The sequence below is a fragment of the Syngnathus scovelli genome, chromosome 12, assembly GCF_024217435.2.
Source record: "Syngnathus scovelli strain Florida chromosome 12, RoL_Ssco_1.2, whole genome shotgun sequence".
NCBI lineage: Eukaryota > Metazoa > Chordata > Actinopteri > Syngnathiformes > Syngnathidae > Syngnathus > Syngnathus scovelli.
In genome coordinates, this window is record NC_090858.1 from 15,650,619 (window position 1) to 15,665,944 (window position 15,326).

Consider the following 15,326-nt stretch of genomic DNA (forward strand, 5'->3'; position numbering starts at 1 on the left):
GGGAAGCCTATCAGTCAACGCAAATCATTTTGACCAATCAGCCTTCTTTCGCCTGTTGAGAAAACTCGTGACATTTTATTACTTCTGGCACTGATGGAAAACCTTTCAACCATCAACATGGTTTCAAAAAGCACCACAGTAAGACATCAGCGATCTATGCTGGAACCAACCAGATCAGCTCAAGAAAACTGCAGATATGATTGTTTTTTACCAGAGACCTGACCAACTATGATGTAATTTTCAGTTGACAGGTGGTAAAATGGCAGTCCACTGAGATGGATAAAAATGGGTTAATTTTGCTGCTTAATTCGTATTCCACAAACACAATATTAATCAGAATGCTGTGTTTAGACACGTAGTGGCACATAAAACATATTATTGTAAAGCGAATTTTTGGGTTAACTTCGCCTTTAATCAGGAATAAAAAGGCTCATTGGACCATTGCCATTTCCCTCAAAAGCTTTTGACACTAAGCCATTCAAATCTACTCAGACTAAGACTTATCACTCACCCATAAATGCTGAGGATTTTGATTGTTGATTTTGATTTTTTACTCTTGGCAGGTCAGGCATATTTTGGGGTTTTTCTATGAATAAAGCGTTATCAACCAGTTTCTACCTGCCTTCATCCCTGCCTTTTGGTGTCCTACGTCACACTGCAGCTGAGGATGGCATTGTTGGATGTCAACAAAATATTACCTTGGATGACTACCCTCTATGGAGAGAGATCTGTGTTATTCACTAGGGGTGCAACGGTACATATAACCCACGATAAGGTCTGTGCCTCCATTTTTGCGCCACGGTTTTTGAACCTTTTTTGAACGAATCGTTCACTCACGAGCCATCACTAACAGCAACACACACATAAATTGAGTATGTGCCGATGCCACAACATGAAATCTCAAAATTCTCCGATTTGCCACGCATGCACGATTAGCCTTGCGGAAACTGACCTGTGGTTTGGTAATCCTGTTACAATTCGCTCGGTATTTAATGTTGGACAATTTCCCACGGAACATCTCTCACGTGACACCGGTGTGCCGCGGCACACTGGTTGGGAAACACTGCATTAGGGCATATTGTGAGAGGACAGAATGGTTCAATATTTTGCTGTGTACCGTGTACCGTACATATATTGAGGTTTTCATACTGTTGCGTGTAGTTTGAGATGTCCGTTGTTGAGCAAGCAAAACAAAGATGTGGAATAACAGTTGGTTCTTTATTAGTAAGATCTTGGGTTGTTTAATGGTGGCCAGTACACAAGGCATGGCAGCAGATGTGTGTGTGTGTGTGTGTGTGTGTGTGTGTGTGTGTGTGTGTGTGTGTGTGTGTGTGTGTGTGTGTGTGTGTGTGTGTGTACTTGTTTTTATTAGTATGGGGGGTCCGAAGACAGGGAGCCCACCAACAAAGTGGGGCCCTGTGTCGTTGTGGGGTCCAAAATCATGGACCCCACTCGGGAAACCACTCTAAAACAGCTTGAAATGCTCTAACAACATGCCTCACGAATTTTTTTCACTTACCCCTCATGGTCGCAATGTTGAGAATTGTGTGTGTGAAGTGTGTGTGCTCAGTAGCGGCCCCCCGACCATGGCAAGTGGTATTGCAAGTATACACACTACCGGAAGTGTGTGTGATTCAACCAATCAGGGCACCTCGTGATCCGAGTGTTGATTAAGAAAATAAAATGCTATTTCCTGTAGATTTAAACCAGGTAATTATTATTTTAGTAACCATAGCAGCTAAAATAATACTGTAAACATAAAATTCCTGCATTACAATTGCAATTTATCTACGTTATTTAATATTCATTACACTTGCTTTATAAAAATACGCTCATTCTATTAGGCTTATTTTAAAAACTGTCTCGTGCATTTTTCATGTTCTAAACATAAAAATAAAGGTATAAATAAATAGTATTTTATTCTTTACCATCAGTTTACATATTAGTTAAATCAGCATCTCGTGCATTTTTCATGTTCTAAACATAAAAATAAAGGTATAAATAAATAGTAATTTATTCTTTACCATCAGTTTACATATTAGTTAAATCAGCAGGTATTGCATGTGTTAGCTTCATGCGGCTAAAACCACCAGCTTAACGTCACTTCGCCACGTGTGACGCCGCCAGACTGAGACTGCTCCGCGACGAAGACACGCTGCTCATAACGAAACACAACATACACGGTGAGTAAATCAACTGCATGTAAATACTAAGTACAAGAAACTGATGTAGAAATGCTTTTTGTCCAGACCCCGAGGGGTTTATATGCAATGATTATGGCTTCGGATTCGGTATATTGTCACTCGGATGGCGTAACGTTTTCCCCTCAGACAGTCCGGCTTTTTAACTTGTTATTCATCTTAGCTTGCAGTGGTTTTAAAAACAATGGTGTAAAAGAGAACGACAGAATGTATAATTTCTCCGTGTTATATTCAGGATGATTTCGATGTGCTAATGTTTCATAATTGCTAAGCCCAGAACCGGACTCTGGCCGTAATTGCCGAAACCACTTCAAAACTCGTCAAACACGTGTGTGCTCAGTGTTATGATATATCTGCATGTCTTCTGTATTTCTCGGTGGTTTTCTATCATGTAAGAATGCTTTCTTTAAATAACACAAGCATTCTGACGCAAATAAAACTATCCGGAAACTAGCTTATTGGCTAATTAGCTACCGCTAATCAGGATGCTACGTTCACTTTTCAAACACAAACATAATAAAAACGAGTTGGTAGCTCCTGAAAAGTATAACGAGTTATACTGGTAAAACTATTGAAATAACTTTTCTTTGGATGCAGCACCTGGTTGGAACTGTGACTAGTTAAAAGTAACAAAGCTCAGCTTCAAACCGACAAACATTTTCATTAATATATCAGTATTTTCTGAAAAATATTCTTTCTTTAATCACTCTTGTTCTGTTAGTTCTCAGGCCAGGCTTATTCCTTCAGTCTTTATACAGTGGATGATTACAAATCTTTTAAAATTAATATAGAGTGCTTGTTAAAGTTCTCTCTGCCATGTTTTGAATTATTTTTTAGAGCCAGAAATGTCCAAAAGGAAAGCAAGAAAAAAGCCTGCTGATGAAGCAGCCTTTTACATTTAATCCTCAAAGGACAAACCTGGACTAGTGGAAAGATTTATTGATGATCAAAAAGGTAATAAACTCATTTTTAGACCATTTATCCATTAAGTATATATTTATTTATTTTATAAAACAACACAAAAAACAATCAAATTCAGATTGGTTGTTGTGTTTCTGTTTCTAAGCGAGAACTTAGTATTAAAATTGTAAGATAACACCACAATTATTTGGTTAAAGGTGTATCTTAAAGAAATATTTTCTCATAACCAATGGTTTTATATAAAATGTCCTTGCAGGAAGAGGCGTGTTTGCTACCCAGCACTTTGAACAAGGAGAGTTCATCTTATAATACAGGGGTCAACTTCTGTCAGCAGAAAAATGCCAAACAAGCAAGTACTCTGAAAAGGAGAGTACATTTCTCTTTGACTTTGAATGGCAGAATCATTACTGGTGGTATGTATATCCAAATATTTTCTATACAATAATTATGAACTCTAGAAAGAGACTGGAATAAAATACCCTAAATTAGTGAGTCACTCAGAAGCAATATTTCAATAACACATCAGGATTGTGGCATTAACAATTTTTTTTATTTAGTGCTATGATGTTCAAAAAGACATTGTTTCCCTCTCAACTTTTCTTTTGAAATGTTGCAAGTTTTTATTTCTGTAAGCCAACTTTTATTTTACTAAAAAACTAGTTATATGATACAAAATGTTTGATTTCTGTTTTTTCTTTCCTAGTATTGATGCATCAACAGAGGATGGCTCTCTTGGAAGATTAGTGAATGACAACCACAAGTCTCCAAACTGCACCATGAAAAAAATAGTAAATGACGAGCCCCATTTGTGCCTTTTTGCCATCAAAAACATAGAAATGGGAACTGAAATCAATTACAACTATGGTGATTGTAAATGGCCATGGCGTGAAAAAGTAAGTCAGTAAGATCAAGTATGCAAGTTGGAATATTAATTTGTTATTAAAAAAAGGAAGATTTTTGTCTCTTTTATTTGAATTACTCTCAGTATGATGTTGGTAAGTTATTTGTGGTTTTGATTCCAGGTGACAGGCTCTCAGGCTCCTGTTGACGGTGCGCTGCCTGAACCAGCCAGAACTTGGCAGGACTCTGGCCCTGATGATAACATCAAACAAGATGCCAGCCAACAGGTAACATTCAGTTAGACTTTGTTGTAAGAAATAAACTTTGTAGACCTTTTCTTGTTCTCTTAGTTTACAGCTTTTAGTTGGAAAGCTGTTCTTTAGTCAGAAGGTACCTTAAACAGCATTCAGCCAACCATTGGATCACATGGTTTTAGTGGTTCTCCTCATAGAGCCCAAACGAACCAGTGGCACACACACCTATAGAAGGATTGTTGAAACATGCGCCCATGGGTGTCCAACCAAGCCAATCATTCACACACACATAACAGATTTCTGATGGCTACTTGTGGGGCCCTCCGTATGGATCTAAAGTTGTCTTGGTTATTCCAACCAAGCCAATCATTCACACACACACAATAACAGATTTCTGATGGCTACTTGTGGGGCTCTCCGTATGGATCGAAAGTTGTCTCATGTTTTTAGATCATATTTTGGTTATGGACATTATGGAGGCTGATTATATTACAGCTATAGTTCCACACATCCTCAACAGCAAAACGACTAAAGTGTCATGCTGAAGGATGCTCCACTACATCCATAAAGATGCTGTTATAGGACCTGATTAGACATCAGGTCTGACTGGAACACTTTAGTTAGAAAAGCTTGTTTGGTTTTGGGGACTAACTTCACATGATTTAACTATACAGGTCTTGAGTCTGTCATTTGTGGTGTCTGTATGATGTTGGTAAGTTATTTGTGGTTTTAATTCCAGGTGACAGGCTCTCAGGCTCCTGTTGACGGTGCTCTGCCTGAACCAGCCAGAACTTGGCAGGACTCTGACCCTGATGATAACATCAAACAAGATGCCAGCCAACAGGTAACATTCAGTTAGACTTTGTTGTAAGAAATCAACTTTGTAGACCTTTTCTTGTTCTCTTAGTTTACAGCTTTTAGTTGGAAAGCTGTTCTTTAGTCAGAAGGTACCTTAAACAGCATTCAGCCAACCATTGGATCACACGGTTGTAGTGATTCTCCTCATAGAGCCCAAACGAACCAGTGGCACACACACCTATAGAAGGATTGTTAAAACATGCGCCCATGGGTGTCCAACCAAGCCAATCATTCACACACACAACAGATTTCTGATGGCTACTTGTGGGGCCCTCCGTATGGATCTAAAGTTGTCTTGGTTATTCCAACCAAGCCAATCATTCACACACACACAATAACAGATTTCTGATGGCTACTTGTGGGGCCCTCCGTATGGATCGAAAGTTGTCTCATGTTTTTAGATCATATTTTGGTTATGGACATTATGGAGGCTGATTATATTACAGCTATAGTTCCACACGTCCTCAACAGCAAAATGGCTAAAGTGTCATGCTGAATGATGGTCCACTACATCCATAAAGATGCTGTTATAGGACCTGATTAAACATCAGGTCTGACTGGAACACTTTAGTTAGAAAAGCTTGTTTGGTTTTGGGGACTAACTTCACATGATTTAACTATACAGGTCTTGAGTCTGTCATTTGTGGTGTCTGTATGATGTTGGTAAGTTATTTGTGGTTTTAATTCCAGGTGACAGGCTCTCAGGCTCCTGTTGACGGTGCGCTGCCTGAACCAGCCAGAACTTGGCAGGACTCTGACCCTGATGATAACATCAAACAAGATGCCAGCCAACAGGTAACATTCAGTTAGACTTTGTTGTAAGAAATAAACTTTGTAGACCTTTTCTTGTTCTCTTAGTTTACAGCTTTTAGTTGGAAAGCTGTTCTTTAGTCAGAAGGTACCTTAAACAGCATTCAGCCAACCATTGGATCACACGGTTTTAGTGGTTCTCCTCATAGAGCCCAAACGAACCAGTGGCACACACACCTATAGAAGGATTGTTGAAACATGCGCCCATGGGTGTCCAACCAAGCCAATCATTCACACACACATAACAGATTTCTGATGGCTACTTGTGGGGCCCTCCGTATGGATCTGAAGTTGTCTTGGTTATTCCAACCAAGCCAATCATTCACACACACACAATAACAGATTTCTGATGGCTACTTGTGGGGCCCTCCGTATGGATCAAAGGTTGCCTCATGTTTTTAGATCATATTTTGGTTATGGACATTATGGAGGCTGATTATATTACAGCTATAGTTCCACACATCCTCAACAGCTAAACGGCTAAAGTGTCATGCTGAAGGATGCTCCACTACATCCATAAAGATGCTGTTATAGGACCTGATTAGACATCAGGTCTGACTGGAACACTTTAGTTAGAAAAGCTTGTTTGGTTTTGGGGACTAACTTCACATGATTTAACTATACAGGTCTTGAGTCTGTCATTTGTGGTGTCTGTATGATGTTGGTAAGTTATTTGTGGTTTTAATTCCAGGTGACAGGCTCTCAGGCTCCTGTTGACGGTGCTCTGCCTGAACCAGCCAGAACTTGGCAGGACTCTGACCCTGATGATAACATCAAACAAGATGCCAGCCAACAGGTAACATTCAGTTAGACTTTGTTGTAAGAAATCAACTTTGTAGACCTTTTCTTGTTCTCTTAGTTTACAGCTTTTAGTTGGAAAGCTGTTCTTTAGTCAGAAGGTACCTTAAACAGCATTCAGCCAACCATTGGATCACATGGTTTTAGTGATTCTCCTCATAGAGCCCAAACGAACCAGTGGCACACACACCTATAGAAGGATTGTTGAAACATGCGCCCATGGGTGTCCAACCAAGCCAATCATTCACACACACATAACAGATTTCTGATGGCTACTTGTGGGGCCCTCCGTATGGATCTAAAGTTGTCTTGGTTATTCCAACCAAGCCAATCATTCACACACACACAATAACAGATTTCTGATGGCTACTTGTGGGGCCCTCCGTATGGATCGAAAGTTGTCTTGGTTATTCCAACCAAGCCAATCATTCACACACACATAATAACAGATTTCTCATGGCTACTTGTGGGGCCCTCCGTATGGATCGAAAGTTGTCTTGGTTGTTCCAACCAAGCCAATCATTCACACACACATAATAACAGATTTCTGACAGCTACTTGTGGGGCCCTCCGTATTGACCGAAGGTTGTCTCATGTTTTTAGATCATATTTTGGTTATGGACATTATGGAGGCTGATTATATTACAGCTATAGTTCCACACATCCTCAACAGCAAAACGGCTAAAGTGTCATGCTGAAGGATGCTCCACTACATCCATAAAGATGCTGTTATAGGACCTGATTAGACATCAGGGCTGACTGGAACACTTTAGTTAGAAAAGCTTGTTTGGTTTTGGGGACTAACTTCACATGATTTAACTATACAGGTCTTGAGTCTGTCATTTGTGGTGTCTGTATGATGTTGGTAAGTTATTTGTGGTTTTAATTCAAGGTGACAGGCTCTCAGGCTCCTGTTGACGGTGCGCTGCCTGAACCAGCCACAACTTGGCAGGACTCTGACCCTGATGATAACATCAAACAAGATGCCAGCCAACAGGTAACATTCAGTTAGACTTTGTTGTAAGAAATAAACTTTGTAGACCTTTTCTTGTTCTCTTAGTTTACAGCTTTTAGTTGGAAAGCTGTTCTTTAGTCAGAAGGTACCTTAAACAGCATTCAGCCAACCATTGGATCACACGGTTTTAGTGGTTCTCCTCATAGAGCCCAAACGAACCAGTGGCACACACACCTATAGAAGGATTGTTAAAACATGCGCCCATGGGTGTCCAACCAAGCCAATCATTCACACACACAACAGATTTCTGATGGCTACTTGTGGGGCCCTCCGTATGGATCTAAAGTTGTCTTGGTTATTCCAACCAAGCCAATCATTCACACACACACAATAACATATTTCTGATGGCTACTTGTGGGGCCCTCCGTATGGATCAAAGGTTGCCTCATGTTTTTAGATCATATTTTGGTTATGGACATTATGGAGGCTGATTATATTACAGCTATAGTTCCACACATCCTCAACAGCTAAACGGCTAAAGTGTCATGCTGAAGCATGCTCCACTACATCCATAAAGATGCTGTTATAGGACCTGATTAGACATCAGGTCTGACTGGAACACTTTAGTTAGAAAAGCTTGTTTGGTTTTGGGGACTAACTTCACATGATTTAACTATACAGGTCTTGAGTCTGTCATTTGTGGTGTCTGTATGATGTTGGTAAGTTATTTGTGGTTTTAATTCCAGGTGACAGGCTCTCAGGCTCCTGTTGACGGTGCTCTGCCTGAACCAGCCAGAACTTGGCAGGACTCTGACCCTGATGATAACATCAAACAAGATGCCAGCCAACAGGTAACATTCAGTTAGACTTTGTTGTAAGAAATAAACTTTGTAGACCTTTTCTTGTTCTCTTAGTTTACAGTTTTTAGTTGGAAAGCTGTTCTTTAGTCAGAAGGTACCTTAAACAGCATTCAGCCAACCATTGGATCACACGGTTTTAGTGGTTCTCCTCATAGAGCCCAAACGAACCAGTGGCACACACACCTATACATGGATATTTGAAACATGCGCCCATGGGTGTCCAACCAAGCCAATCATTCACACACACATAACAGATTTCTGATGGCTACTTGTGGGGCCCTCCGTATGGATCGAAAGTTGTCTTGGTTATTTCAACCAAGCCAATCATTCACACACACATAACAGATTTCTCATGGCTACTTGTGGGGCCCTCCGTATGGATCGAAAGTTGTCTTGGTTATTCCAACCAAGCCAATCATTCACACACACATAATAACAGATTTCTGACGGCTACTTGTGGGGCCCTCCGTATTGACCGAAGGTTGTCTCATGTTTTTAGATCATATTTTGGTTATGGACATTATGGAGGCTGATTATATTACAGCTATAGTTCCACACATCCTCAACAGCAAAACGGCTAAAGTGTCATGCTGAAGGATGCTCCACTACATCCATAAAGATGCTGTTATAGGACCTGATTAGACATCCAGAACTGACTGGAACACTTTAGTTAGAAAAGCTTGTTTGGTTTTGGGGACTAACTTCACATGATTTAACTATAGAGGTCTTGAGTCTGTCATTTGTGGTGTCTGTATGATGTTGGTAAGTTATTTGTGGTTTTAATTCCAGGTGACAGGCTCTCAGGCTCCTGTTGATGGTGCGCTGCCTGAATCAGCCAGAACTTGGCAGGACTCTGACCCTGATGATAACATCAAACAAGATGCCAGCCAACAGGTAACATTCAGTTAGACTTTGTTGTAAGAAATAAACTTTGTAGACCTTTTCTTGTTCTCTTAGTTTACAGCTTTTAGTTGGAAAGCTGTTCTTTAGTCAGAAGGTACCTTAAACAGCATTCAGCCAACCATTGGATCACACGGTTTTAGTGGTTCTCCTCATAGAGCCCAAACGAACCAGTGGCACACACACCTATAGATGGATTGTTGAAACATGCGCCCATGGGTGTCCAACCAAGCCAATCATTCACACACACATAAAAGATTTCTGATGGCTACTTGTGGGGCCCTCCGCATGGATCGAAAGTTGTCTTGGTTATTCCAACCAAGCCAATCATTCATACACACATAATAACAGATTTCTGATGGCTACTTGTGGGGCCCTCCGTATGGATCTAAAGTTGTCTTGGTTATTCCAACCAAGCCAATCATTCACACACACATAATAACAGATTTCTGATAGCTACTTGTGGGGCCCTCCGTATGGATCGAAGGTTGTCTCATGTTTTTAGATCATATTTTGGTTATGGACATTATGGAGGCTGATTATATTACAGCTATAGTTCCACACATCCTCAACAGTTAAACGGCTAAAGTGTCATGCTCAAGGATGCTCCACTACATCCATAAAGATGCTGTTATAGGACCTGATTAGACATCCAGAACTGACTGGAACACTTTAGTTAGAAAAGCTTGTTTGGTTTTGGGGACTAACTTCACATGATTTAACTATACAGGTCTTGAGTCTGTCATTTGTGGTGTCTGTATGATGTTGGTAAGTTATTTGTGGTTTTAATTCCAGGTGACAGGCTCTCAGGCTCCTGTTGATGGTGCGCTGCCTGAATCAGCCAGAACTTGGCAGGACTCTGACCCTGATGATAACATCAAACAAGATGCCAGCCAACAGGTAACATTCAGTTAGACTTTGTTGTAAGAAATAAACTTTGTAGACCTTTTCTTGTTCTCTTAGTTTACAGCTTTTAGTTGGAAAGCTGTTCTTTAGTCAGAAGGTACCTTAAACAGCATTCAGCCAACCATTGGATCACACGGTTTTAGTGGTTCTCCTCATAGAGCCCAAACGAACCAGTGGCACACACACCTATAGATGGATTGTTGAAACATGCGCCCATGGGTGTCCAACCAAGCCAATCATTCACACACACATAACAGATTTGTGATGGCTACTTGTGGGGCCCTCCGTATGGATCTAAAGTTGTCTTGGTTATTCCAACCAAGCCAATCATTCACACTCACATAATAACAGATTTCTGATGGCTACTTGTGGGGCCCTCCGTATGGATCGAAGGTTGTCTCATGTTTTTAGATCATATTTTGGTTATGGACATTATGGAGGCTGATTATATTACAGCTATAGTTCCACACATCCTCAACAGCTAAACGGCTAAAGTGTCATGCTGAAGGATGCTCCACTACATCCATAAAGATGCTGTTATAGGACCTGATTAGACATCCAGAACTGACTGGAACACTTTAGTTAGAAAAGCTTGTTTGGTTTCGGGGACTAACTTCACATGATTTAACTATACAGGTCTTGAGTCTGTCATTTGTGGTGTCTGTATGATGTTGGTAAGTTATTTGTGGTTTTAATTCCAGGTGACAGGCTCTCAGGCTCCTGTTGATGGTGCGCTGCCTGAACCAGCCAGAACTTGGCAGGACTCTGACCCTGATGATAACATCAAACAAGATGCCAGCCAACGGGTAACATTCAGTGCGACTTTGTTGTAAGAAATAAACTTTGTAGACCTTTTCTTGTTCTCTTAGTTTACAGCTTTTAGTTGGAAAGCTGTTCTTTAGTCAGAAGGTACCTTAAACAGCATTCAGCCAACCATTGGATCACACGGTTTTAGTGGTTCTCCTCATAGAGCCCAAACGAACCAGTGGCACACACACCTATAGATGGATTGTTGAAACATGCGCCCATGGGTGTCCAACCAAGCCAATCATTCACACACACATAACAGATTTCTGATGGCTACTTGTGGGGCCCTCCGTATGGATCTAAGGTTGTCATGGTTATTCCAACCAAGCCAATCATTCACACACACATAACAGATTTCTGAAATATGGTTTCTTGTGGCTTCTTTGTTGTAAATTTTGGAGCCTTTTCCATGTTTTATATGTAAAATTTCCTGTGATATAAGGTTTTGGCATATTTCAGAGGATGTGTACAGCACCGGTCGTCTACCAGTTAAGATATTGGACAGAAATTTTAATTATTTTGAGCAAAGAAATTCTAGTCTTTATATTAATACAGCATATAAGAGTAGCTTGCAGAAACTAACAACACATTTCTTTTAATTCCCTCCATAGAGCTATCAATTATCAAAGGAGTTTCTCAAAGTGGACTACTCAGACAGTGATGATACTGACAATGATTCCCAAAAGGACTGCTCTGTACCTCTGCAAATCAATCTGCTCAAAACAAGAGTATATTAAATTTGACCAAGCATTCTTATACAGGTGCAGTTAATTTTTGTTTTAGAATATTGCTATACTGTGTTTTTTTTCTGTACTTAAAAATCATCATTTCAGATGGGCTGATCCCAGAAGTGATAGAAGTGACCTCTTGTACCTCCGCATCTCGTGGCCCAAGTAATGAAAAGTCTGCCAAAAAGGGAGGTGAGTTTAGAGTAATCCTTTTCAATATATAACTTTATCACAGTTGCTTTTAAATTGCCCAATTGTTACTACTGTATCAGTATCTAATTATCCTCACATATGCTGCTTACTAAGATTTAGATGACCCAAGCAAGATATATTAAACACCACTTGACTTTTTTTCTTAGACATGTAAGGTCTAAACTTTTGAATTTTGTCATAAAATCAAAATTGACCCATCCTTTCTCATGTGAGTTACAGGTCATTGCTAACCTTGATTATATGTGAGATGTTTGTTTACATCTATTTTTAAATAGAGGTAATGTATACATGACACATTTACCTCAAAAGAGAGAAAGAAAAATTGCTCTAGATTAACCTATTAGTGAATATGCAAATTCACACATTGTCACACCAAGGCAGATACCATTCTTATACAGCTTGCATTTAATTTTTTACACATTATATATTTCCAAATTTACTTTTATCATCTTTGTTTGTCCATGTGTAGCACGTTATCAAAGCAAATTCCCCATACATGTAAAACACTGTCTGAAAAAAGTTTTTCTCTGATTTTTATTTTTTATTTTCCCTGATTTTGCAACAACTTGTATCTGTTCTTAATGGTTTTGTCAGAGAAATGGTGCATCCCAATGTGCTGCCATGGTGGAGTTTGACTGCCTGTGCAACCTCTGTAGGGTCCAGGAATTGCTTCATCTACCAGCAGTGACATTCTGGTCAAATGCAAAACTGCTTAAAAGTAATCAAGAAAATGAGAGACCTCTTTCCCCCACCACCAAAACTGGGGGCATTCTAATGTTACCCTTTTGTGCATCTATTTTTAATTTTGTTAATATCAAAACAGCTGACACTGAAGACCACCTAGCAACTTAAATGACCGGATTAATATCTCAGATATTAACTGATTTACTTATGTCTATTGTAGGCTCATCACTGTTGACAAAGATAGTTGACGTTATAAAATATCTCATTTGAATTATATTGTCGGATAATTGTACATAAAGTGAATGTATTCTTTATGCAATTTTGTTCTAATTAAGTTGTAAACTAAAAAGTGCTCTTCCTATGCCCTTAGGTAACGGAAAAGTTGTGAAAAGAAGCTGGACCCCAGAGGAATGTGCTGCAGTAAATAAACATTCAAGGAAGTATATATTGACAAATCAGGTTCCTGGTAAGCTTGACTGCGAGAGATGCATTGCTGCAGAACCACAAGCACCGAGCTGTTAAGTACTTTGTCAAAAAGAGAATAACCACCATGAGGAGAAAATATGAGTGAAACAGCTTCCCTTAACAGAGATAGAAACACATGGCTGGTCCTGTTTCACCATTTGTTCACTATTTGTTTGTGATTTTTTTTATGCTCCACTTCTCCTGTTCGTAAATGTTAGATTAAATAAGTTCCTTTATTCATTGGCTACATTTGTAATGTGTCCATTTAAAATTTTGACTCGACAATTATTACTTGTAAATCCTGTGTACTTTATAGTTAGCTAAAATGCAGAATTTAAATATTTTAAAATGTACCAATATGACTGAACAAATTGAAGAATATTAAGACTGTGACCAAGGAAAATGGACCAGAATCTGAATAAAGACTTCAGAATGTATTTTAGAATGCACATTTCAATGTATATCTAGTATATTTAGCCAGATGAAAGTATTAATAACACTAACAAAATTTTTAGGTTTTCTCAAATGATTAAGTCCACACAAATGCATGTTTGGGTTAGATTAGGGTTGGGGTTGAACTTGATAGATCCTCTTTATAAAGGCAGACCTAACAAGTCTTAAATCTTAACAGCAAGCTCCATAACTGGCTAAAAAAATAATGTGTGTATAGGTAGACCTCTTAAGGTTGAAATATTAAAAGCGATCCCCATAACTGACTAAAAATCTCATGTGTGTAAAGGTGGACCCCGCAAAGCCGGAATGTTAGAAACAGGCCCCAGATATGACTGAAAAACTGACATGAAAAAAAAAGTTTCAAATTGTGTTTATTGAAAGTGATTTTTAGTAACAAGATTTTTTTTGGGAGTTGCCTGATTTTTTTCATAGTTCTTGGACCACTAGAAAGGGTGGACCCCAGAACTCGGTAAATTAAGTTGGGTCCTGCAGAGGGAGGTTAACAAGGATGTGTGTATGTGTGTGTGCGTGCGTGCGTCCGTGCGTGCGTGTGTGTGTGTGTGTGTGTGCGTGTGTGCGTGCGTGCGTGCGCGCGCGTGTGTGTGTGTGTGTGTGGTTCTGCAACAGACAGAAATACAGCACGTAAGTCAACGTTCAACTTCTGATGTCACACAACACTAGTAGATGGCACACATTACATAAGTAACTGCGCGTAACGGTTCTGCTACACTAAACAACCCTTAAATGAGATACTCTCTGCAACACACCAAACATAAGTCATCGAGACAACAAAATACATTTGCTGGCGACCGTTAGACGCTGTGCCGCTGTGTAACGGCGACTCGTACGATGCGAGGCAAACTTAAAGGAGCGCGCCGGAGCTGTCAATCAAACCGCGATCGGACAAACGGCACAACAGTGGACAGTGGTAACAATGAAATGGATATACTAACTTTGTGTCAAAGACGCACACGATCACAGCAACATACTCAGTCGATACCAGCAACCTTTAACTTACCGCTGTGCACAAGTGAATGGGTATAATGTCTAGACCCCGAATGTAAGACGACCCCACTTTTTCAGTGTTATTTCAATGCAAAAAAACATTGTCTTATATTCGGGCCAATGCGGTATTTATATTAATTTTACATTATTTTCTCTATGTCGTTTATACTATTAATATAGTATCTACATGTGTGAAACTATTATTTAATCTTCTAATGATAACATATGCACTTATATGGTTTAATATACATTTATTGATACACAAAAAATGTATGTTAAAAATTAGAGAGTGACACTACTTCGCAGATTTTCACCTATCGCGGGTGGTCTTGAAACCAATTATCCGTGAGAAACAAGGGATTACTGTATGGTTTAATATTATTTATTATTAGTCTTGCTTGCTTTCATAGATGTGTGACTGTAAGTGAACCATATCATTGGCTGGACACCTGTCAATCACTGATTTACACTACAAAAAGGCACAGAAAGAAAATCATTCGTCCACTTAATTCGTCCATCTAATTAATTAGATTAGATTACATCTAACATTAGATATTAATTTACAGTTTATGCTGAATTTTATTTTGTGTGCAGCATAGAGTTTCTTGTGCACAGAGACTGCGTGAGCAGTGCGCAATTGCTGATGCCTAATGTAAAAAAAACTAAAG

The 15,326-nt window shown here is 39.4% G+C and overlaps 3 long non-coding RNA genes across 4 annotated transcripts; all 3 read left to right on the forward strand.

Moving 5' to 3' along the window:
• The first annotated feature begins 2,031 nt into the window (after positions 1 to 2,031).
• LOC137840821 (uncharacterized) lies at positions 2,032 to 4,004 on the forward strand. The gene is made up of 4 exons (XR_011087902.1): positions 2,032 to 2,183; positions 3,039 to 3,155; positions 3,379 to 3,535; positions 3,826 to 4,004. It is a non-coding gene; the product is annotated as an uncharacterized lncRNA (long non-coding RNA).
• A 956-nt stretch (positions 4,005 to 4,960) lies between these two features.
• On the forward strand, positions 4,961 to 8,494 carry LOC125978209 (uncharacterized). Its single transcript, XR_011087924.1, has 5 exons — positions 4,961 to 5,060; positions 5,765 to 5,869; positions 6,576 to 6,680; positions 7,575 to 7,679; positions 8,384 to 8,494. It is a non-coding gene; the product is annotated as an uncharacterized lncRNA (long non-coding RNA).
• Positions 8,495 to 11,007: 2,513 nt separating this feature from the next.
• On the forward strand, positions 11,008 to 13,637 carry LOC137840823 (uncharacterized). Of its 2 annotated transcripts, none has more exons than XR_011087905.1 (3): positions 11,008 to 11,132; positions 11,722 to 12,030; positions 13,106 to 13,637. It is a non-coding gene; the product is annotated as an uncharacterized lncRNA (long non-coding RNA). The 2 variants fall into 2 exon arrangements; XR_011087906.1 differs by having other exon boundaries at positions 11,008 to 11,109.
• The last annotated feature ends 1,689 nt before the right edge of the window (positions 13,638 to 15,326 follow it).